Source organism: Terrapene carolina, unplaced genomic scaffold (genome assembly GCF_002925995.2).
Source record: "Terrapene carolina triunguis isolate 2854851 unplaced genomic scaffold, T_m_triunguis-2.0 Scaffold68, whole genome shotgun sequence".
Classification (NCBI taxonomy): Eukaryota; Metazoa; Chordata; order Testudines; family Emydidae; genus Terrapene; species Terrapene triunguis.
Genome location: NW_020664419.1, coordinates 79,514,189 through 79,539,137, shown reverse-complemented (window position 1 = coordinate 79,539,137; position 24,949 = coordinate 79,514,189). Strand labels below are relative to the sequence as shown.

The 24,949-nt window shown below is 47.8% G+C and overlaps 1 protein-coding gene across 6 annotated transcripts in view; it reads left to right on the top strand.

The window, feature by feature from the left end:
- Positions 1–24,949, top strand: part of ANKS1B (ankyrin repeat and sterile alpha motif domain containing 1B) — a 730,881-nt gene that overhangs the window by 4,017 nt on the left and 701,915 nt on the right. The window lies entirely within an intron of this gene.

Genomic DNA, 24,949 nt, shown 5'->3' with positions numbered 1-24,949 from the left:
GTTCTCCTTCCCTCCTTCTCTAACAGCTTTTTCCAACTGTCTCCTTCGGTTGGATTCCCAGACCCCTACCCAGCTTGAGCTGCCCTCTCATTGACCATCTCTCTCCCCAGGATATCATTATGTGCTGCTGCATCACAGCTGCCGCAGGTGCCCGTGCCAGGGTTACTACACCTGATCCTTACCTCTCCTCCAGTTCCTGCCTTTTATGCCTCGCTTCCAACCATTAGTTACCAGTCCTAGTTCTGACCTCTAGCTCCGACTTCTGACTCTGGCTTGACCCTTGACTTTGTCGTTTGGTATCTGATCCTGGTTCCAACTCTCAGCTTCGATTCCTGGCTCTGACTCTGGCTTGACCCCTGGCTCTGGTAATCAGCAGTTGACTTCTTTCCCCTTCCTGAATGCCTGCTCTGTCCACTAGACATGACTCCTGCTCTAAGCTACACCACCTATGTCCCATTCTCTAACACTTTGCTTGGACTGCTGTTGCGGAAGGCCCTTCAGAATGGAACCAGTGAGGCTTTCTTCCCAAAGGGAACCTGAAAACACCGAGTTGGTAGCCTGCCTCCAGGCGGACTGCCAGGCAACACAGGCCCATTTTACCCAGTTGATGCAGAGAATCAGGTGGTATACCATGCAGAGAAAGCTGGCCTCTGGACTGCAACTCCTCGTGCAGGGACCTGTGACTCTGTTGCTGGAACGTTTCAATGGGCGTGGCGTGAAGTTCTGTGAGTTTATAAAGCATTGTTGTCTCCAGTTCCTACTTCAGCTGCAAGTGTACTCTTCCGACCAGGCCAAGGTAGGCCTGGTACTCAGCCTGCTAATGGGGGAAGCACTGGATTGGGTATGCCCCCTATTAGAGGGCAACAGCCCAGTACTAACCGGTTGGGATGCCGTATGGCAGGCAATGTCAACAGTCTTCAACAACCTCATTGTGCCTGCATGGCTGAGGATGTCCTCAGGATGCTCTGGCAGGGGCAGGGTACTGCTGCTGCCTATGTGGCTTACTTTTGCCTACTGACATAGGACACAGAGTGGAATGAGGCAACCAGCTATTCCATTTTCGATGGGGTCTGAGTGACAAGGTCAAGGATGTTCTGGCTCCAGTAGAAACTCCAGCAAGCCTGGACACCTTTATCGAGCTGATTGTACAACTTGACAACCAGTTGTGGGAGCTGTGCAAGGAGAGAAGGGGGTGGTTCCACATCCCCTGTGTCAACCACAACCATGTGTCAACTACAACCATGAAACTCTGTTCAGTGTGTTAAGCAGATACAGATGGACTCTGATCACTGGCAACTTATCCCGAAAGAAAAAGACAGATGGTGACGCCTCAGTCTATGCTACTATTGTGGTGAGCGAGGCCACTTTATCTCCATCTGCCTGACTTGAAGCCCAACCCAAAAGAGCTGAAAAGAAAAATGCAGACTCTACCTCCCCATCGGGATTATGGTTGTCCTATAGACTTACAGCCCAGGGCAACAGTCCCATTCAGCCAGGTTTATGCCATGTCTGAATCTGAGCTAGTAACCTTATGTGCATACCTTGAGAGAATTTGGCCACAGGTTTCATCTGTAAATCCACCTCACCTGCTGGGGAACTGTTCTCTTTGTGAAAAAGAAAGATGGCAGCCTCCTTCACTGTGTAGACTATTGAACCAGATAACAGTTAGAAATCTGTACCCGCTGCTCCTGATCCAGAGCTGTTGGACTGAGTAGGGGGCCACTTGAATATTTACAAAACTAGTCCTTCAGGGGGCATATAACCTTGTGCGCATTAGGGCTGAAGACGAGTGGAAGATTCTCAGACCTGCTATAGCCACTTTGAATTTTTAGAGATAAGGCCTGACAAATGCCCCTGCTACATTCTATCACTTCATTAATGACATGTTCTGGGACATCCTACATCAATACATAGTAGTATGCCTTGATAATATACTTATTTTTTCAGGCAATCCCAAACAGCACACAACTCATGTTTGAACTTCCTGGAGGGGCATCGCCAACATGGACTGTATGCCAAATTGAAAAAAGTAAGCAGTACTCTGGAACATCTGCAAACTGCAGTGCTTTCAGGGCTTTACAAATTTCTACCACTGGTTCATCTCAAAATTCTCAGGGCAGATCGGCCCTTGAACCCATTCTGTAAGAACACCCAGTTCAATTGGATTCAAGAGGCCCAAAGAGTCTTTGAGCACCTACAACTTGCATTTACTGTTGACCCTTACTAGCTCAACCTGGTACCACATAAGTCTTCATTGTGGAAGCAGATACCTCCAACCTGGCAATTGGAGAAGTGCTCTCCCAGAGACCTGGGCCCCAGCAAATGATGCACCCATGTGCCTTTTATTCTAGAAACGTCATTCCCATTGAGCAAAATTATGAAATCCTAGATAAGGAACTCCTGGCCATCAAGACTGCCTTCATGGTGTGGTGACACTACCTCGAAGAGGCCCAACACGTATAATAATGCCGAACACACCTCTTTGGGACAAAGCCTATTTTTTGTGAACTAGGAGTTCCACCCATTTCCATCCTGAACTATGCACAACTTCCCCCAACCTGGCAACGTCGGAATGGGTACAACTGATCTACTGTATTCAGGGGGAGCTAAAGATCCACATGGAGGAAGCAAATAGGAATACAAGAGGTATGCAGACCAGTGATGACAGAAAGGCCCCAACTTTGCTGTAGGTCAGAAAGATATGGCTCTAAGCAAGACATCTCCATACTGACAGACCATCCCATAATCTTGATCACCAGTTCTTTGGCCCATATTGAATCTATTGACAGATCAACCCTGTCACCTTTGAACTCCTCCTTCCTCATTCTCTCAGAATCCATTCAGCATTTCATATATCCCTGTTGAAGCCATATGTGGCTAACCCTTTTCCACACAGGACCCAGCCACCTCACCTACTGGTGCCTGTTCAGGACCACAATGAGTAATAATTTTCACAAAGTCCTTGATTCTAAAACTAAGCGGGGAAAGCTGTGGTACTTGATTGATTGGGAAGATGACAGGCCTGAAGAGCATTCCTGGGAGCCTGCTGAAAAAGTCCATGCCCGCAAACTGTAAAAACCTTTCACAAGAAGCATACTGAGAAGACCAGCCCATTGACATCCTGAGGGTGTGTGTGTGTGTTTCCTGGGATGTCCTGGGTCTCAAACCTAGGCCTGTGTGTTCCCAGACAGCTGTCACATCCTGGCCTTCACCCAATGTTTGCTGAAACCTAATGGGCAGAAGAGCTACAGGAACTACACCTCAGCCCAGGCACCACCCACGGGATCCCTGATTGGAGGATTGCCCAGCTCCAACCATGCTATTTAAGTCAGAAGGAGTCACAGGAAGGTGTCTGAGTAACTAGGTGATTGTCTGTTGCTGCTGTATTGGACCCTGCTTGTGCCTGCGTCCTGCATTCTGCACCGAACCCTGTTCTTGGTCTGTACCCAACTCCTGCCTTTGCTCCTGCTTCCCACCATGCTCCTGCTCTGTGCCTGATCCTTGCCTCTCCTTGGGTTCCTGCCATTATGCCTCACTTCCAACCATCAGTTACCAGTACTGGCTCTGACCCCTGGCTCCGACTTCTGACTCTGGCTTGTCCCTTGGATCTGGCATTTGGTATATGACCCTGACTCCGACTCTCAACTTCAATTCCTGGCTTTGACTCTGACTTGACCCTAGCTCTGGTAACCCGCAAATGACTCTGGTGCTGATCATCAACTTCATTCCCCACCCTGGACCCATGCTTTTTTCAGTAAACCTGACTCCTGCTCTGACTACTAGGGCAGACCGCCTATATCCCAGTCCCTAACACAGAAAGGAATATACACAGGTAAGTTGTTTAGACTATAGAGGAGCCTAGGTAGAATATTAATTTTTATTGTGTTAACCCTTCTCCACAGGATCAGGGAGAAAGTGATACAAATAGATGGTATCCTAACTATTTGAGAGAGGATCTACATTTATCTTCACTAGTTTGTTAATAATTCTTGATACTTTTATACCTAGACACTTAATTATATCAGTTTGCCTTTGGAAACTCCATTGAGAGAAAGCATCACTACATGACAACTAGACCAGTACAGTAGAACCTCAGAGTTACAAACACCTCGGGAGTGGAGGTTGTTCGTAACTCTGAAATGTTCATAACTCTGAACAAAACGTTATGGTTGTTCTTTCAAAAGTCTACAACTGAACATTGACTTAATACAGCGTTTAAACTTTACCATGCAGAAGAAAAATGCTGCCTTTCCTTCCTCAGAGCTCAGTCCTGGGAACTCAGAGAAATGTCTCTTTTACTATGGGTCACAATATTAATAGCTTTGGGCATTTAATATCATGTCATTACCAACCAACAAACCAGCTGGTAACTTCTCAAGAAGCCCCACTTTCAAAGTGTCTCTGACTCAAAGGTAGCTGCATTAACCTGAACAGATCAGGGAGTGAAATTGGACATCCCTCCCCCATTCTTAGGGCATTGCTTTTTCATGTGATCGAGGGACCTACATGACTCACACTTTCTTGAGCTCCTTTCTTGGGCTGGGATCCGATAACAGGGTTATTGGGAAGACACCAGTACTGGGGTGGGGTAGACTTCATTCCCTCACCCCCTCCCTATTCCCAGGGACAAACCAGGAACCCACTCTTACTGCAGGGTTTTGCCCTTCCTTTTGGGGCTTGCACGCCCTGTATAATCTCATTTGTAAGTACAAGTCAGCTATTTTGGCAACTGCTTCCACTGATATTGGAGTTTTCTCCACAGCAGTTAACATGTCCTCAGTGCACACTTTGCCCATACGTACGTGCACAAGAGAGAGTGCAGACCTCAATGAACTGCTTCCGAGCAATTAGATCTATCAGCTAGTCATGGGTGTTTGTCCCTTTACTCTTTATATATTTTTTCAACTAATCCACCATTTAATGCACATGTTTTACAGGACCTAATGTATCAACCTTCTTGAGTTTCCTGAATTTGAGGTGATATGCCCTGGTGTAATTTGAAACTTTTTAAACAGAGACATTTTAAAAATGTAGTTCATAGCCTCATTTACATCCATATCATTAAACATCTGTAAAGTTTTACAGTTAGCTTGGAGATCAAAACAGTCATTCTCCAGACAGCAGGGATGTTATGTACACTGGAGATCCTTTTGAAGGTGCTTAAATATTCTTCAATGCAATCAGTCTTCCTGTAATTTGGGCACAATTTGTCTCAGTCGTCTGGTCTTTGGAGTGGAGGAGCACCTGGTGCCTGAGGGATCTCTCCTTTTTCCAGTATGCTTATGGCATGCAGCCTCTCCTTTCTTGGGTTTCTGCTTCTCGGGCTTTGCACCTTTTGGCTTCCAGCTCCAAGGCTCTCTGATATGCAGCTATCTCTGCTGCCTGTTCTCTGTCTGCTGCTGCCTGTGCTCTCTCCACTGCTGCCTGTTTCTCTGAAGCCACCCACATCTGGTATTCCTAGTTCTTTGATGCTTTAGCCATCTCCAAGCTGCTCAGCTTTATCCGCAGAGCTCTTTTCACTGCGGGCAGTGCCTGCATTCATCTTATCTTGCTTCATGAAGGAAAATTTCAATTCCTCAATGTTTTTCCCTGCAGTGACTAAACCCTGATCTGTGCATTGCTCCTCTAGCTGCTGCTTATTCAGTTTGGAGTATGTTTCTGGTCTACTCATTTTGGGGTTTTTCTTCATTCTATTTCCCTTACCCAAAATAAACAAATAGAAAATACCTCACTTTTTCTTTGCCTGTTCCCAATTGTCTCACTTGTGAAACTCTTAGGCTTTGTCTACACTGACAATTGAATGGCAAAATTTTTGTCATTCACAGGTGCTTAAAAAAAGCCCCCACCTCACCCCCGAAAGACAAAAGTTTTGCCACGGCAAGTGGCAGTGTAAATGGTTCGTTGTCGGCAGGAGCACTCTCCTGTTGACAACGCAAACCCTGCTCGTAGGGGGTGGAAGTATTTTGTTGGCAAAAGTGCCGACAAACAGCATTTACACTGCCCGACTTTTAGCTACACGGCCGTGTCGCTAAAAGCTGTGTAGTGTAGACAAAGCCTTAGACTCTAGTTTACAAGTGTTTGGAGTTCTGATCCTTAGCTAATCCGCAAAGTGGATGTAAGATCCTGTCGACTATGCCATTGTGACACTTCATAGGTGTACCCAGTGTTATGAGGCACCTCACCAGCACCATCCCTTAGCGTGAGGGAGTCTTGTCTGTGCCTGCTGTGGATCTGCTCCCAGCACAAGCACTATCTACCAGGCCTCCACAGACCTCATTCTCTTTGTACAGGTTAGCAAAAGGCAAACACCAATCCCCAAGTCCTCAGAGCGTTCCCTGTCATGTGCAGCCCCTTATGCACTGAATTACTTCTGGGAGAATTCTGCACCAAAAAATTAAAAAGTCTGTGCACAGTATTTTAAAATTCTGCTCATTTTATTTGTCAAAATAACACTATATAATCATGCCAGTTTCAAATATTTTTGTAATTTATTTCAAAATACCTATCAGCAAGTATGTCTGTAACAATACAGACACACACAAAAATTCTCTCAGGAGCAGTGAGTTAAAGAAACCTGTAGGCCAACCCAGTTCTGTTTCTCTGCCCCCCCGCTCCCAGAGCCCAGTCGGGGGCCAGACACTCATACCCTCTATCCTCCTAGTGCCCAGGGATCCAGAGGGAGAAACAGCCTGATGCTGGGTCCTGGGCTTGCACGGAGTTTCCTGAGTGCCGCTGTTTCCTTCCTTCAGGATGTGCTGGGAACTGCAGCTGCCGGGAACCCTCCAACTCCCTCCCCCTGGCAGTGTCTTCTATTTGTGAGCTGGGCTCTGCCAGATCCAGCAGCCCCTAGTGGCAGCCAACATCTCTGCAGCCCATTTCTTTGGGGAGAAAAGGGAATTCTGTGCACACAACATTAGTTTCTGCAAAATTCTGCATTGCGCAGTGCTGCAGAATTCCCCCAGGAATAACTGAATGCTCACAGAATTAGTAGGCCTGCTGTTCCTGAAAGGACAGTACCTACCAGCTTGTATGATTCAACTCATGATCACCACTTTAACACCACGACACTTAGTTATATGTATAGTGAAAACAAGAATACGTTTATTTTTAAGGCTATGATTTTTTCACGGAAGTTGTGGAAGTCATGGAATCTGTGACTTCCAGTGACCTCTGTGACTTCAGCCCGTAGTGTCCGGCAGCTGCAGGGTTCTCCTGCCACCTGTGGCAGCTGGCGCCCCCACACCCAGCTCCCGGCTGCCGCGGCCAGCAGGGCCCCCCACAGCTCCCGGCCAGAGGGGCCCCTCCGTGGCTCCTGCAGTTCCTGGCTGCCACAGGGCAGCGGGGGGAACCCTGGAACTCCAGGGGCCCCCACTGCCTGTGGGGGATTGGAGCTCCAAGCGGGCCTTCGCAGCTGCTTAGCCGCTCCGGGCGGTGTGGGGACCCCCAGCTGAGCTTCCCATTTTGTCACAGATATTTTTAATAAAAGTCACAGAGTGGTCACAGGCAATAAAGAAAAATTCATGGAACCCAATGACCTGTCCGTGACTTTTGCCTATGACCTCTCTGTGACTTTTACTAAAAATATCTGTGACAAAATCTTAGCCCTGTTTATTATCAAAGAACAGAGATTCAAGTGATAGTGAGAATATTGGAAACAAATGTTTTTTCTTCAAGGAGTGTCCCTGTGGGTGCTCCGCTTCAGGTGACGCTGCATCCCCGCACCTGCAATCGGAGAATTTCAGTAGCCGTACTCGTTTGGGACTCACATTCGCTGTCCCTGCCTTGCCCCGTCTCTCGCAGTTACATAGGGCTGTGCGATCAAACCCCCTCGGTTCTTTCTCTACCATCCTTGGCTTGAGATGGAATAATCAGCAGTGCCTCTGAGTTTGCCTTTATCTTAAAAATTAGATTTAGCTTTAGTAGTTTTAGAGCCCAGTTAGTCAGTTTAGCCATCCTTCTCTTTCTTGTTTGTTTATTTATTGAACATTTCTTAGTGGATTAAGTATTATTTCTTTATTATTCCCAGTTACCCCCTGTAACAATGCTGGTCCTGGTGGGACCCAACTGAGTGTGCCAATTCAGGACAAATTGCTTAAAGCAGGGCAGTTACAGCCCAAGGCTGGGGTTTTTCCACCTCTAAGGCAAACCAAACCAGCCAGACAGAGAGGACTTTGGTTTTGCCCCACTGGCTAACCACAAATCACACAAGCAATTCCCTTAGACACTCCAGTTTCCCAGTATCACCACCAGTGCCACTCGTTATGGGGATGAATGGTTATGAAAACCAATACCCCAGTAAAAGAAAAAAGGTTCTCTTGATCCCAAAGGACCAAGCCCCAGACTCAGGTGTGACGAAGTGGGAATGTCCTTAATGTTTTCTTTGAATACCGAGTGGGGAGTATTGACCTGGGAAGGTTGCAGGGGAGTTTTGCTGGACTGTCTGCATTGGGGATGAGAGACTTTCTTTGAGGGAAGATACCTGAGCACGTAACATGAGAACCCAGGAGGGGGGTTGGAAGCCAGGTGACACCTTTGCCTGGGAAACTGGACAAAGGCTAGGGGGAGGAGCCGGGGGGAGGCTGAGTGAGATGGCTGGAGGGAGTTTCAGTTTGGGGCTGGCTGGGAAAATGGAGGGGAGCCCAGATGGGGCTCTGGCCTCCCAATGGGGCTCTGGCCTCCCAACGGGGCTCTGGCCTCCCTGCCTCCCCCCCAAGATGGACCTAACTGAGGGGGTCCTGTTGTCTGTACCTGCAAGACCTGTCTTGGACTGTGTTCCTGTCATCTAAATAAACTTTCTGTTTTACTGGCTGGCTGAGAGTCATGGTGAGTCGCAGGAAGCTGGGGGTGCAGGGCCTTGTCTCCCCCAAACTCCGTGACACCAGGTCAATATACAAATCAGATCTTACCCACAAATCATGCCATTGCCAATCCTTTAGAATCTAAAATCTAAAGATTTATTCATAAAAGGAAAAAAATATAGATGAGAGCTAGAATTGGTTAAATGGAATCAATTACATACAGTAATGGCACAGTTCTTGGTTCAGGCTTGTAGCAGAGATAGAATAAACTGCATGTTCAAATTAAGTCTCTGGAGTACATCCCCTGCAGGGATGGGTCATCAGTCCTTTGTGTAGAGCTTCCATTTGTAGCAAAGTCCCTCCAGAGGTAAGAAGCAGGATTGAAGACAAGATGGAGGAGCTGCAGCAGCTTTTTATATTCTCTTGCCATGTGGTCTTTCTTTCTTTGTTCCAAAGACAAGCATTCCATCACATGGCATGGAAAAACCTCAGAGTTCTGTCCATAGGCAGGTCCCTGCATACCTTGCTGAGTCCAGGGCCGGCTCCAGGCACCAGCCCACCAAGCTTGTGCTTGGGGCGGCACCTGGAGGGGGGCGGCGCGGCGCTCCAGCCGCCGGGGAGAGCGGGGCCACAGCCGGGCTCGCCGCCCTCCCCCCGACACTCTGGCCGCCCTCCCCCCTGGCGCCCTCCCCCCGGCCGCCGGAGGGAGTCGCCGCCCTCCCCTCGGGGCTCCGGCCGCCCTCCCCCCCCGGCGCCTTCCCCCCGGCCGCCCTCCCCCCCCCGGCGCCCTGTCTGGACACAAGAAGGGGAGAGATCAGACCAGGGGAGGGAGCATCTCAGGACTTTTCTTTGGTTTGTCAAAGATCTGTACCTCTGCAGTGCTTTCAGAGTAAAGTTGTAGTGGGTCAGAAATTCTTTTGCGAAGCTTGTGTTCCTTGCTTGACTACCACGTTATACCTGAAGGGGTTAAACAAGAAGCCCAGAGTGTCCATAGCCCAAGCGGAGCCTCCCCCCGGGGCTCCGGCCGCCCCCCCCCCGCGGGGGGTGGGGGACGGACGGACGGAGGCTTTTTTGCCTGGGGCGGCAAAAAAGCCAGAGCCGGCCCTGGCTGAGTCACAAGGCATGTCTGCCTTCTCTCAATGGGTCAATTGTATATCTGATGGTCCTTAATGAGCTATCAAGCAGGCTAGGCAGAGCTGACACCAACTTGTTTGGGATGTCACCCAGAAGCATAGCATAAGTTTGAAATACAGACAGTATAGATCCAATATTCATAACTTCAACTACAAAAATGATACACACATACAGAGAGCATAATCATAACCAGCCAACCATAACCTTGTCTTAGACACCTCATTTGACCCCCTTTATACAAGATTTGGTGCCACTACAGGACCTTGGTTGCAACCATGTTCTATATGGTCCTAGTTCAAGTCAATAACATGACACCCCCTTAGCATAGTATAGATACCCCCCTCCTCCCATGGGGGAAACGTTATTTTTAGGGGATCTTCAGGTTTTAAATGCTGCCTAACTTGCCAGGAGTCAATCCTGATCTCCAACGGACACTCACAGTGTGTCTGCTGTCTCAGGGAGACACACATTCCACAAAAGTGCTCAGATTCCCATAATCTTAAAACCTGCACCAGAAAAGCAAGGGATCTTAAGCTAAAACTTCTTTGGATGGAGAAGTTTCTGCGCCCGGCTTCCAATCCAGGATCATGGATCCCTCCTGGACACTAGTCTTCAGCGACAGCATCTGACAGACGTTCCTCATCACCCTCACAGAGGAAAGAACACTCCTCTAAAAAAGTGACAAAAAATGGGCTACAACCTTTCTGGGAATCAACTAAAAAGAGACGATCCCCGACTCCTCAGGCATGCTGGTTACAGACCGGGGCCCTCTGGGACCATGACAGACAAAGACCCTAAATGGGCAGGCTCAGAGAGGAGTGGCAAAGGGAACTTACCCTCCCTTTCATGGTACTGCTGGAGCCACTCAAACATGCAGCACTGACAAACTCAACAGCGCTGCTGTCTATGGTGCCACTTTCTGCCTCGATAGCGCATAGCGCTCAATCATCGGTACCGACAATCGATACTGCAGTTTCATCGGCACCGCCAACAACGTCCTCCTCAGGACCAACGTTCTCGGTACCACAACAATTTCTCCAGCACAAAGACCTACTAGTCTGTTCAGCACTGGAATCTACCCTCCTCAGTACCAATGTTACTACAGCATGCTCGATACTGTGCCAAGTTACACCACCATTCAGATCAGCTCCTTCTTTCTCCAGTGATGAGGATGAGGAGGAGGAAGGGGAGATCTACTCATCATGTCAGTCCGCGCCTATCCAGACAGCCACCAGACTGGGTCCACCAGAACAACCTGGATACCAGCCCAGAATCTAAACCCATGGATGGTATAGACATCCATGGATACCACCACCAATGCCATTCCCCACACAGTGGCCCTACTGGGATCCATGGGCAGTGTACCAACAGCATTACTCTAAGTCTGCCAGTACCCACAGGGAGAGAGTGAGACAGTCTCCATTACCCTCAATACCTGGACCCTCTGAGCCTCCAGAAGAGGCACTCAAAGGGCTGGAGCAGACTTCAGATCAGGAGGTCACTCCAGGTACCAATTTCTCCTCCCCCCTCCGTGATGGGTGATGATTTTAAACAATTCCAAGAGCTATTTAAGAGGACTGTGAACTCATTAGAAATATCACTGAATGAAGCTGCAGAGTCTCAACACAAACTGTTGGACATTTTACAAATGTCAACTTCATCCAAGATTGCTCTCCCTTTAAACAAAGCGCTTGTGGACCCAGCCAAGACCATCTGGCAGACCTCAGCAACAATTCCACCCGCTTATAAAAGCAGACAACAAATACTATGTCCCCTCCAAGGGAATGGAATTTTTGTTTTCACATCCCACAACAAACTCTGGTGGTAGAGGCTGTGAATGAACAGGGAAGATAACATCACTCCAGATCCACCCCATATGATAGGGACTGGAAGCGGTTAGACCTCTTTGGATGTAAGGCCTATTCGTCAGTGACCCTACAATTCAGGATTGCCAATTACGAGGTACTGATGGCCAAATATAACCATTCAAATTATTCAAAACTGTCTGAATTAATTGATTATCTCCCTGAGGACAAAAAAGAGCAATTTAAAGCAGTCATCTTGGAGGGTTTCCTTCTTGGCCTTACAAGCCTCACTGGACATGGCAGGCACAGTGGCAAAAACCATCACTATGGCTATAGTCATGCGATGGACTTTCTGGCTCCACTTCTCGGGTTTCCAAAGAGGTACAATCCACTGTGGAGGATCTCCCATTGGAGGGACTGAAGCTGTTCACAGCTGAGACTGACGAGTAGCTTCACACTCTAAAAGATTCTAGGGTGATTCTTTTATCTTTAGGTATCTATACACCTACACAAAGAAAGAAGAAAGGGAAATATTACTCATTACAACGAACAATATCTGCACCATATGTACAATCACAGAGGCAATATGACCCACAGAAACATAGAGGCCTACAAGACGTAGACCACTCCCATCTCAGCTATTGACATCCCAGCAGCCCTCCTTGAAACAGCAATTTTGAGGGTTTGGTCGAGGACCTGAGATGCCTCCCCCATTTCCAAGTGCTGGAACCATCTATAACCATCCATCCTTTTGGAGACAGTCTGATCCCATTCCACCCAGCATGGCAGACTATTACGTCAGACAACTGGGTATTAGAAATCATTGAGACTGGCTATTCAATCATCATGTCCATCTCCCCTACCCACTCTCCCTCCCTGTCCCTATTCAGGGACCCTTCTCAGGAGCACCTACTACGACAGGAAGTAAACCATCTCCTGCACTTGGGTGCCATAGAACCAGTGCCAACACAACACAGAGGAAATGGCTTTTATTCCCATTATTTCTTAACCCAGAAAAAAACAGAGGATGGAGGCCCATTCTCGACCTATGGAAACTCAACAAAGACCCAATGGTTCAGGATGGTCACGCTAGCAACGATAATCCCAGCAGTAGAACAAGAGGACTGGTTCTCGGCTCCCAACCTCCAGGATGCATATTTTCACATTACAATACACCCATCACACAAGAGGTTTCTCAGATTTGTTTTGGGACCAAATCATTACCAATACAAAGTACTCCCTTTCAGCCTGTCTATGGCTCCCTGGGTGTTCTCCACAGTTCTTGTTGTGGCGGCGGCTCACCCCATATTGCCCTACTGGATGACTGTTTACTCAAAGCTTCCACCTGAGAAGATGCCTTAGAAGCTACCCAAAAGACAACAACTCTCTTCACACAACTAAGTTTACAAGCAAATAAGTACAAAATCAATGCTGACACATGTACAAAGACTAGAATTCATTGGGGCTGATCTCTATTCACTGGAGCCACCGCCTCTCTATCTGCACACAGATTTGTCAAGCTAGTCAATCTGATCACTACAACACAAACCAGCCTGCAGACATCGGCCAGGACCTGCCTCTAACTATTGGGCCGTATGTCAGCAACGGCATTTGTCATGAAGCATGCCAGGTTACACATGCGTTGCCTTCAGGGCTGGCTCAGGACAGTATATAGTCCACACAGACACAGTCTAAACAAGTGTCTTACAATGCCAATCAAAGTAAAAAATGCTCTACACTGGTGAATTCAACCCCACAATGTTTGTGTAGGAGTTGCCTTCGTACAGACCCCTCCATCAATTATACTTACAACGGACACTTCTCTGCTAGGTTGGGGGCACACTTTCACTACCACACAGTCCAGGGCAGGTGGTCTCCCTCGAAGTCAACATTGCACATCAACTTACTAGAACTACGAGCAGTCCACAATGCATGCTCACACTTTCTGCCCATGATCAGGAACAAGACCATAAAAGTGTTGACAGACAACTTTGCTTATATGTTTTATATTAATCGAGAATGGGGGGCATGGTCACACTCCCTATGCACAGAAACGGTGAGATTATGGAACTGGTGCATCCACCACAACATCAATATCTCAGCTTTCTAGCTGCCAGAATGCCAGAACACCACAGCAGACGTGTTGAGCAGAAAATTCTCTCAGAACCATGAATGGGAAATAAACACCACAGTACTACAGACAGTATTCAGATCCTGGGGTTTCCATCTATAGACCTTTTTGCTATAGGAACACTAAGTGCCAACACTTCTGCTCAAGAGCAGGATTGGGACACTGATCTCTGGGCGATGCTTTTCTCCTCAAATGGGAGGTGACTCTACTGTATATGTCCTCCTCTATCCTTCTCGTATCCAGGGTCATACACAAGATAAGGACCAACCAATCCAGAGTCATCTTGATAGCCCCCATGTGGCCCAGACAAACCTGGTTCCCTTACCTGTTGAAGATGGTGGTATGCCACCATGCACTCTTCCCCGTCTTCCACAACTCCTGTCTCAGGGTGCAGGTCAGGTCCGCCACCTGAACCTGGAAAGACATCGTTACTCCATGGTTCCAGGGCAATGAAATAACCTGTTCGGAGGAGGAAAGGGTCATACTATTAAACAGCAGAAGGGCTACTACACAATATACTTACCTGCACAAATGGAAGAGATTCCGCATATGGTGCCAGAATAGACAAACAGTGGCTACTACCTCTGCTTTACCATTAGTATTAGATTATATACTGGAACTCAAGAAATTGGGCCTATCAATGAGATCAATTAGAGTACGTCTTGCATCAATCATGGCTTTTCATTACAAAGTCAATGAGTTCTCAGTCTTTGCCCACCCTACCACTAAACAATTCCTCAGGAGTATTCGTAATGTCTATCCTAAAATAAGAGTCCCTACTCCACCCTTGGATCTTAATCTTGTGCTATGTTGCCTTATTGGGCCCCCTTTTGAACCTTGGCAACGTGCTGACTTATGCACCTGTCAGTCAAGGTGGCTTTTCTCATCACCATCACATCGGCACAACAAGTAGGAGAACTTGGGGCTCTCATGGCACACCCCCATACACAATCGTCTTCAAAAACAAAGTTACTCTAAGACTACATCCTAAATTTTTACCTAAAGTATCTTCCTCATTCCACTTGAACCAACGTATCCATCTTCCATCGTTCTTCCCTAAACCTCATGGGAACAAACGAGAAGCGATGTTCCAGACCCTGGACATCAGAAGGGCACTAGCATATTACATTGAAAGGACTAAACCCTTCAGAAAGTCGACAAAGTTCTTCCTTTCTATTACTGAAAGATCTAAAGGAGATGCTATATCCAAGCAAAGGCTCTCAAAATGGATTTCTGGATGCATTGACCTTTGCTACCATTAACAGGAACTACAACCGCCACCAGGGACCTGCAAACACTCCACCAGATCGCTTTCCATGTTGATAACCTTCCTCAACAATGTATCTATCCTGGACATCTGCAAAGCAGAAACCTGGGCATCAGCCCAGACGTTCACAGAACACTACACAGTAGAGCAGGACTCGACATCGGACACTTTGCTGGGACTTACTGTCTTATCCTTCAGAATTCAACTCCGAAGCTCCTTCCTTCCAATGAGGGGCACTGCTCTAGAGTCACCTAAAGTGGAGCACCCACAGAGACAACCATCTCGAAGAACCTCAGTTACCGCACAGGATGAGTAACCTTCTCTTACATATAAAACAAAATCATAATGTGCTTTCCAGAGATAAAACTTAACTAACAATTTACTCTCCTGTCTAAAGAAGCTTATTTCACTCAAAGTTCTCTCCAGAGTTTTCAACTGGTTGAGAACTGGCCTGGTTGAGACCCCTCTTTCATGAAGTAAACTTGTCCATTTACTTCCTAGGTGAAGGGTGCCAGGGTCCTTCTTTGTCCCCCAAATATACTCAAGCCAACCTTTGATGTGCACTTCAACCTAGGTTGCCCCCACACTGCTTGTTTTTCCTGTTATTTTTCTCTTTTTGAAGCTTTCACAATGCTTTGTTGGTATTCGGTTTAGACTGGTGAGAAGAGACACATTGTGAAAGATGCAATACTTAATTTACATGTAAACATCCAGATAAAATTTCTTTTCTGACAGACAACCAGTTTTTCACGTTTGCTTGTGAACAGCCCCTAGACACAGATTTTGATAATATAATTTTCAGTGTAGATACGTAACTCCTTACACAGCATCCGTACATGCATTTTGCAATAATATTGATGACCAGCATGACACCAGCTTTTATTTGAGACCTCACATGATACTCTTTAGTGAACTAGAATGTACATACTTGGCCCAAGAGTTTCTTATAAACCCTCTGCTTCCCTTTACCAAATTGCATTAAGAGGTTCTTGGGTCACACAGATCTTGTTCCATGTTTTTAGAACTTAATTCATGGTGATAGTAAACATAACTTGACAATACCCACTTCACTGTCTCAGGTTCCTTTTCCCTTTAAGGATTGTGTTCTCCTTTCTCCCTCTTCCTTGTGGGAGCTCAGCCTTCTCCTAGATGTAGGTAGGAGGGACAGCGGGGAAGAGGGCTTCCTAGCTTATTGGTTGGATTGCAGGTTAGAAAGGAAGGCTTATAGGCTTCTGTGCACCCAAGGGGAGGGTTATAAGCTCTTTCCCCTACCCAGGGTTCCATTCTGCTTCAAAAGTTTTTCCTACTCTTCCTGCCATCTTGCAATAGAGTAGGTGATATCACACTAGTCACCTTTTTGGTAACAGAGGAAATGTCACGCTGTCTGAAGTGGCTTACAACTGTGAGTGCCATCTTAGGGCAGACAGTCAGAAAACAGGGCAGACACCCCAAACTGGTGGTATATTCTATAATTAGATTTCACCAAGCCAGTAACAAATGTGCACTTCTGGACCACTATATTAGTCTTACCATAGAGTCACAAACAGTTCCCTTAGGCTCTCCTGCCTGCCTTGCTGATCAGACAAACTGGACTTAGTGATACTGGTCGCTATACCAAATAGCGCATCACATTAGGTTACTCCCAACCCCAAAGGGTCAGTCACTTACCCCAGGTCAATGGATGCTCTCGATCTCATACCAAAGACAATGCTGGCAGCCAATTTCTCTGGTAAACTAACTAAAGATTTATTAGCTAAGAAAAAGAAATGAGAGTTGTTGAGAGTTTAAAACAGGTAAAATACATTAACAGGTGAGTCTAAGGGTATGTCTACACTACGAGGGTAATTCGATTTTACTTAAATCGAATATGTGGAATCGATATTGCAAAGTCGAACGTGTGTGTCCACACTAAGGACACACTAAGGACAGTAATTCGACTTTGTGAGTCCACACTAACGGGGCGAGCGTCGATATTGGAAGCGGTGCACTGTGGGCAGCTATCCCACAGTTCCCGCAGTCCCCGCTGCCCATCGGAATTCTGGGTCGAGCCGCCAATGCCTTCTGGGTAAAAAAAATTTGTCGTCATCCGTCCGTCACTAACGCCCTCCCTCCCTCCATGAAAGCGCCGGCGGGAAATCAGTTCGCGCACTTTTCTGGTCAGTGACAGCGCGGACGCCACAGCACTGCGATCATGGATCACGCTGCGACCATCGCTGCACTTGTGGCCGTTCTCAACACCTCGCAGCTTATCATACACCTTTCCCTGAGGCAGATGCAGAGAAATCGGGCGAGGAGGCTACGGCACCGCCGTGAGAGCCTGAAGTCGGAGAGTGGCACAGAGCTGTCAGAAACCACGAGCCCCAGCGCCCAGGACATGACGTTGGCAATGGGGCATGTGGATTTTGTTGAACGGCGATTCTGGGCCCGGGAAACAAGCACGGAATGGTGGGACCGTATAGTGCTTCAGGTCTGGGATGAATCCCAGTGGCTGCGAAACTTTCGCATGCGGAAGGGGACTTTCCTCGAACTTTGTGAGTTGCTGTCCCCTGCCCTGAAGCGCAAGGACACCTGCATGCGAGCAGCCCTCACTGTCCAGAAGCGAGTGGCCATAGCCCTCTGGAAGCTTGCAACGCCGGACAGCTACCGGTCAGTCGCGAACCACTTTGGTGTGGGCAAATCTACCGTGGGGGTTGTTGTCATGCAAGTAGCCAAGGCAATCGTGAAGGTACTGCTCCCAAAGGTAGTGACCCTGGGAAACGCGCAGGTCATCATAGATGGCTTTGCCGCGATGGGATTCCCAAACTGCGGTGGGGCTATCGATGGGACTCACATCCCTATCCTGGGACCGGACCACCAGGCCAGCCAGTACATCAATAGAAAGGGCTACTTTTCAATGGTGCTGCAAGCACTGGTGGACCATCGGGGACGGTTTACAAACATCTACGTCGGATGGCCGGGCAAGGTTCATGACGCTCGCGTGTTCAGGAACTCTGGTCTGTTTAGACGGCTGCAGGAAGGTATTTACTTCCCAGACCACAAAATAACTCTTGGGGATGTGGAGATGCCTACAGTCATCCTCGGGGACCCAGCCTACCCGCTAATGCCCTGGCTCATGAAGCCCTATACTGGCGCCCTGGACACAGAAAAAGAACTGTTCAACTACCGGCTGAGCAAGTGCAGAATGGTAGTGGAGTGTGCTTTTGGCCGTCTCAAAGGGAGATGGAGAAGCTTACTCACTCGCTGTGATCTCAGTGAAACCAATATCCCCATCGTTATTGCAGCTTGCTGTGTGCTCCACAATCTGTGTGAGAGCAAGGGGGAGACCTTTATGGCGGGGTGGGAGCTAGAGGCAAATAGCCTGGCTGCTGATTACGTCCAGCCAGACAGCCGGGCCATTAGAAGATCCCAGCGGGACGCCCTGTGCATCCGGGAGGCTTTGAAAGCTAGGTTCCTGAGTGAGCAGGGCAACCAGTGACTTTTCAGTTTGTGGACAGAAAAGCTGAACCTGCCCCCGTTTCTTTACCCAGTTCATTTTGACTATCCTCTCCAGTTACATACCCCCTTCTCCCCCTTCCCCTTCCCAAAAAATAAAATCATTTCTATTTTGTTAATGAACACCGTTGTCTGTATTGCTGTTTTCGCGGGAATATTTTAAACCGGGGACGCAGACTGTGGCGGGGGGCGGGTTTAGTGTTCTGATGCAAATGATGCTTCTAAAATCCTGGAATGACAGGCTCCGCACTGGTGGACTGGTTATTTCAATGGAGCCTGCCAGCACTCCTGGGGGGGACTGTGTGTATGTGTCGGCTATGTGACTTTCTGGCAGGGGGGGTAGGGTTACAGATCCCCTGCTGCGTGGATCTGTGAGCCAGGATAAGGACCGCTGCATAAGATCTGTAACTGCTCTCCCCTGCCACAAAGTCACAGAGCAACCCCCCCCCCCAGAACATGAAAAACACCTCCCAGACTGACCAGGGTAACCAGTGACTGCACTGTGTATGTGTCCTGATGCTGGACCTGACACCGCCTCTGTAACCTGCTAAAGGTCACTGTCCTGTCCAATTACCAAGCCCCTTCCCCCCCTCCAGACAGACTCTCCCTCAAAAGAACCTGACTGAAACAGTAATGAACAGAAACAAACATTTTATTGCGAACCAGACATGAAACGTGGGGGGTGAAACTTGGATGGGGGCTTGTGTGAGGTGGGTAGGAAAGGACTTATGAAATTTTGGGGAATGTCAGCCTTCTACTGCTAGAGCAGTCTGCAGGGGTTGATTGAAAGTTTTAACGGCCCTTGCCGCCCCTCCTTCTTTGGACTTTGGGTGAGGGTGGTGTGGGACTTGGTGGCGGGTGAGGGCGGTTACAGATAGACTGCAGCGGGGCTCTGTCCTCCTGCCTCCGGTCTTGCAGAACATCCACAAGGCGCCGGAGCGTGTCCGTTTGCTCCCTCATTAGTCCAAGCAGCTTTTCAGTAGCCTGTTGGTCCTCCTGACGCCACCTCTCCTCCCGTTCCATGACTGCTCGGTGCATTTGTGACAAGTTCTCCCTCCACTGTGTCTGCTGGGCTGCCTGGGCTCGGGAGCAGCCCATTAGTTCTGTGAACATGTCTTCACGCGTCTTCTTCTTCCTCCGCCTAATCTGCGCTAGCCTCTGGGAGTGTGCTGACAGGCTGGGTTGGGAGACAGTCGCAGATGTGTCTGTGTGAATTGTAAAAAGGGAGTGAATTCCTGAGACAGATAAATGAAATTGTATACAAAGAACCTAGTCTTTCTCTGTGAACAAGACCATGCACTGAACCTCTCACATGCGCACTCAGGACAAGGTCGAATTTTCGGCCGTCGCCTTCAGTGCCTGTGGACTTGCGGAGGTCTTGGAGTGTTCAGAGAACCGTGGCTGGAGACTTGAACTTCTGGAGCGGGCAATAATGGTAAGCCGCAGACTTGTGGCTGCTTAAAACTCCAGCAGTAGCACTGGCCTCCTTTCACATTGAAAGCAATGCCAGTCTCTGCTGCCAGCAATCAGGACAGCATCAACTCTGCCCCTGTCCCACCCCCTCGCGGCTGTCCCAGGGAAAGATCCCTGTATGCTGCCCCTCTCCCTCCACCGCGTGGCTGTAAAGCAGTCCCAATACTAACATTCCCCTCCCTAATTCAAAGCAGGGCGTCATGAGCGACATCACCCTCCTGAGGATCCCGGACACCCAGAGAGAACGCATGCTGCGGGAAAGCATGCAGAAACCGGGGCCGTATGCCGCCATGCTATGTCGTGCGATGATCCCGGAGTACTTGATTGTGGCGTGGAGGGGACATGTCTGCTACCACGGAGGGCCCACTAAGATCGCCCTACCCCGGAACCTGATCAACAGGCTTGAGCTCTACCTCCACGAGACCTACGAGGAGTTCTCCTACGAGGATTTCTCGTCGATCCCCGGCCACATTGACCGGATTTTCGCGTAGGTGCACTGGGACTTTGGAGTGGAGCGTCTTGGGCCTGGGAATCATGTAGTAACGGACATTGTGAAATTATTTTAAAATACTTGGGACTAAATTGAGAAGAGCCTAAGACAGAGAAATCATGAAAACCCATTTGTTACCTTTGTAAATATTCCTGTTTTGTACCTGATTATTTTTTTACTAGTTTACAGCACTTTTATAAATATACATTGTTAATAGTATAAATATTACCGTTCTGCTTTAAATAAATGTTTACATGTTTACAGCACTTACTGCTTGATCCTTCCCCTGATTCTGTGTCTGGGGTAAGGGATGGGGACGGTTGGTACGGGATCTCAGTAAGGGTGATGAAGAGCTCCTGGCTGTCGGGGAAATCAGCGGTGCCAGCGCTGTCGACTGCCTCGTCCTCTTCATCTTCCCCGTCCGCTAACATGTCCGACGAGGAACCGGCCGCGGACAATATCCCATCCTCGGAGTCCACGGTCAGGGGTGGGGTAGTGGTGGCGGCCACTCCCAGGATGGAATGCAGTGCCTCGTAGAAACGGGATGTGTGGGGCTGGGATCCGGAGCGTCCGTTAGCCTCTTTGGTTTTTTGGTAGCCTTGTCTCAGCTCCTTGATTTTCACGCGGCACTGCGTTGCATCCCGGCTGTAGCCTCTCTCTGCCATGGCTTTGGAGATTTTCTCGTAGATCTTAGCATTCCTTCTTTTGGAGCGCAGCTCTGAAAGCACGGACTCATCGCCCCACACTGCGATGAGATCCAAGACTTCCCGATCAGTCCATGCTGGGGCCCTCTTTCTATTAGATTGCACGGCCATCTCTGCTGGAGAGCTCTGCATAGTTGCCACTGCTGCTGAGCTCCCCTCGATGTCCAAAGAGGAACTGAGATTCAAACTGCCCAGACAGGAAAATGAAAATGAATTCAAATTTTCCCGGGGGTGTGGCTGGTCAGAGCATCCGAGCTCGGACTGCTGTCCAGAGCGTCAACAGAGTGGTGCACTGTGGGATAGCTCCCGGAGCTATTACCGTCGATTTCCATCCACACCTAGCCTAATTCGATATGGCCATGTCGAATTTAGCGCTAATCCTCTCGTTGGGGAGGATTACAGAAATCGATTTAAAGAGAGCTTTATGTCGAACTAAATGGCTTCCTGGTGTGGACGGGTGCAGGGTTAATTCGATATAACGGCGCTAAAGTCGACATAAAAGCCTAGTGTAGACCAGGCCTAAGTTTGTAAGTCCAAAATGATAACAGAGATGTAGTGATCTGCTAGTTTTCCAAAAGTCTTTTCAGGGTTACACAAAATAACTTTGTGGACCTCTGTCTTGCATCTGGAACATTACTTTGTGCATGTCCAAATAGCTCAGAGATACAGGATTGATCCCTGGATCCATTCTTATAGCCCCTTTCCACAGAAGGCAATTTGGCAAGTGTTTTTATTCACACCATGGGCACTTCCTTTGTTGATTAAATGCAAACAGAGTCTATGAACTTCTATTGTCGGACACAACGACCCAGGCTTTGAAGTTCGCAATCTTTTACATTTTCAAGGCTCCAATCTCGTATGATGGGTAAACATAATGTAACCACAATGTGATAGTCAGAAACAATCCTCCATTAGTTTTCATGAAGTTTACACATCCAGTACATTCACATCTTAACACTAACACACACTTTAATCTAGGGTTATCCAATTATCAGGTATACATAATGTAATGTGACAGTAAACGACAGATTATAGATAAACAAAGACAATAACATTAACATTTCTTTGATATTCACCCACAAGTGAATTAGTCTATGGCTTTGATCTGAGTTGGTGTGTCAGCATCACAGAAAATACATGACCTTTTGTCTTTGTGTTACATACATCTTTATAAACCAATGTGTGGGATAATCTATTATGTAACAATCTTTCAAATTATAGGTCATATCTATGGTAATAAAAGGTGTGCCTTATGAGAGTTTGAGAACCACCACAATATAACTGTAGAATGAGGAAGGTGGTTCACTAAATGAGGTGGATAGGTACCTAACTAGGAGGTGAACTTTTGAAAATCTGGAACCAGTTGAGGATGCTGAGATCTTTTGAAAATATGGTCCTGTTTCCATTGATTTTGAAGTTCTGCTGAATGGTGTCTTCAATGGTGGTCTAAAGATGCAAAGACTTAACAAATAATAGATAGCTATAAGGCCAAAGACAAACCAATTGCAGGTTTTATTTTCAGAGTAATGCAGTTAATTGACTCTCTCCCTAAGAAAACTGAAGACTGTCTACAATGAGAGGACTTACACTGCATACTTTGGGATACATATTTTTTCCAACAAAGAAAAAATTAGTTAAAAAAAATGTTAAGGTTGCTTAAGAGGAAGCCCTGGCTTTAAAAGCCCTTAAGTGCAAGCAAATATCCACTTAAGGTACTTTCTTTAACATAACACACACATTTTCACTGACAGACTCCATCAATCTGTAAAAAATGTTCCAAATATCTCCAACATGTACAGCAGGGATCGGCAACCTTTGGCACGCGGCTCGCCAGGGTAAAGCACCCTGGCGGGCCGGGCCGGTTTGTTTACCTGCCGCATCCACAGGTTTGGCCCATCGCAGCTCCCACTGGCCGTGGTTCGCTGCTCCAGGCCAATGGGGGCTGCGGGAAGCAACGCGGGCTGAGGGATGTGCTGGCCGCCGCTTCCCGCAGTCCTAAAGGTGCCAAAGTGTGCCAAAGGTTGCCGATCCCTGATGTACAGTAACACAATACATACATTACATTCCTCATGATCACACTATAATTCAAAACACTTTCAATACAGAGTACTTCCATTTGGTCTCTCCTCTGCTCCCAGAGTGTTTTCACAGGTTCTATCAGTGGTAACGGCTTACTTTTTCAGAGAAGAAATCCTGATATTCCCATGCATGAACAAGTGGCTGCTGACGGGACACTCCTACAGCAAGGCCTTTGTGGCCACTCAGAAGGCCTTAGATCTACTTTTCAGGCTGGATCTGCAATTAAACACTGAAAAGTCCACCTTGACCTCAGTATAAAGATTGGACAGGACCGAGCCACTTTGAAAGTCTCCCAGATTGTTTGTGTCTATTGCAGACAGATCTAAGGGATCTTCAGTTGCCAAGCAAAGACTCTCTAGATGGATATCTGGCGGCATTACCTGTTGTTATCAGTCTCATAGTCTCCAATGTCCTTCAAGAATATGAACACATTCAACGAGATCTCTCTCTACTTCAATAGTCTTTCTTAAGTATGTCCCATTGCTGAAATATGTAGAGCTGCAACTTGGACCTTGATATATACCATTTTTGAACATTATGCAGTAACCCATGACTAATTTTACAATGCTATGTTTGGCTCTACTGTGCTATCTTCAGTTTTGGACGTAACCCCTAAGCCCACCCACTCTCATTACCAGGGTACTGTTAGGAAGTCATCTGAAGTGGAGTATCCATGGAGTCCAGGGGCGACAAATTCTTCCTATAAGTGGGGGTGGAGGGGTGGGCATGAGGCCCCACCTTTCCATGGCTCCACCCCTGCTCTTCCTCTTCCCGCATGAGGCCTTGTCCCCCCCGGAGCTGGGCCAGGCAGCCTGGGCCCTCCACTTGTCTGGGATGGGGGGCCTGAGAGCAGCCCCCAGCCCATATCCCCGCCCCCCAGGTCCACTGCCAGGGCAGATGGAGGGTCTGTGGCTCCCCACAACTGCCCGTGTGGATCTTACCCTGACCCGCCTCTGGCATCCAGTCTGGTTGGGGGTGGGGCCTCGGGGGCTGAAGAGCCACAGCTGGGTCATGGTAACAGCCACCCCTGATGGGGTTACTACTTGAAGAAAAGCAAGGGGTTACTCACACTGTGCAGTAACTGTGGTTCTTTGAGGTGTGTGTCCCTATAGGTGCTCCACTACTTGCCCTCCTTTTGAATTCTTTACTGTGGAGTTTTGCGGTAGAGAAGGAACTGAGGACGGTATGTCCATGCAGCTCTATATAGCCATGATGCTGAGCACAGGGCCAGATATGGCATATGTACAGGCTGAATGGGCATTGTTATCTAAAATCTCTGATGAAAGGCACATGAATTGCATGCACCCTGGAAGTGGTACATTCATAAGGACACACATCTCGAAGAACCACAGTTACTACATAGGGTGAGTAACCCCTTTTTTGTGCTCCAGAGAGCTTTTGAGATCCTACAAAGCCTGAAGCAACCCTAACTATGGAACTACTGTCAGTGCCTCCGTAATTTTACTATAGAGTCATTTATATTTTGAATTAAGAAGCTGGAAAACAAGGGAATACTATTTTTATTTATATATAAACATATATATATATAAAATAAAATAAATAAAATAAAGAAGCA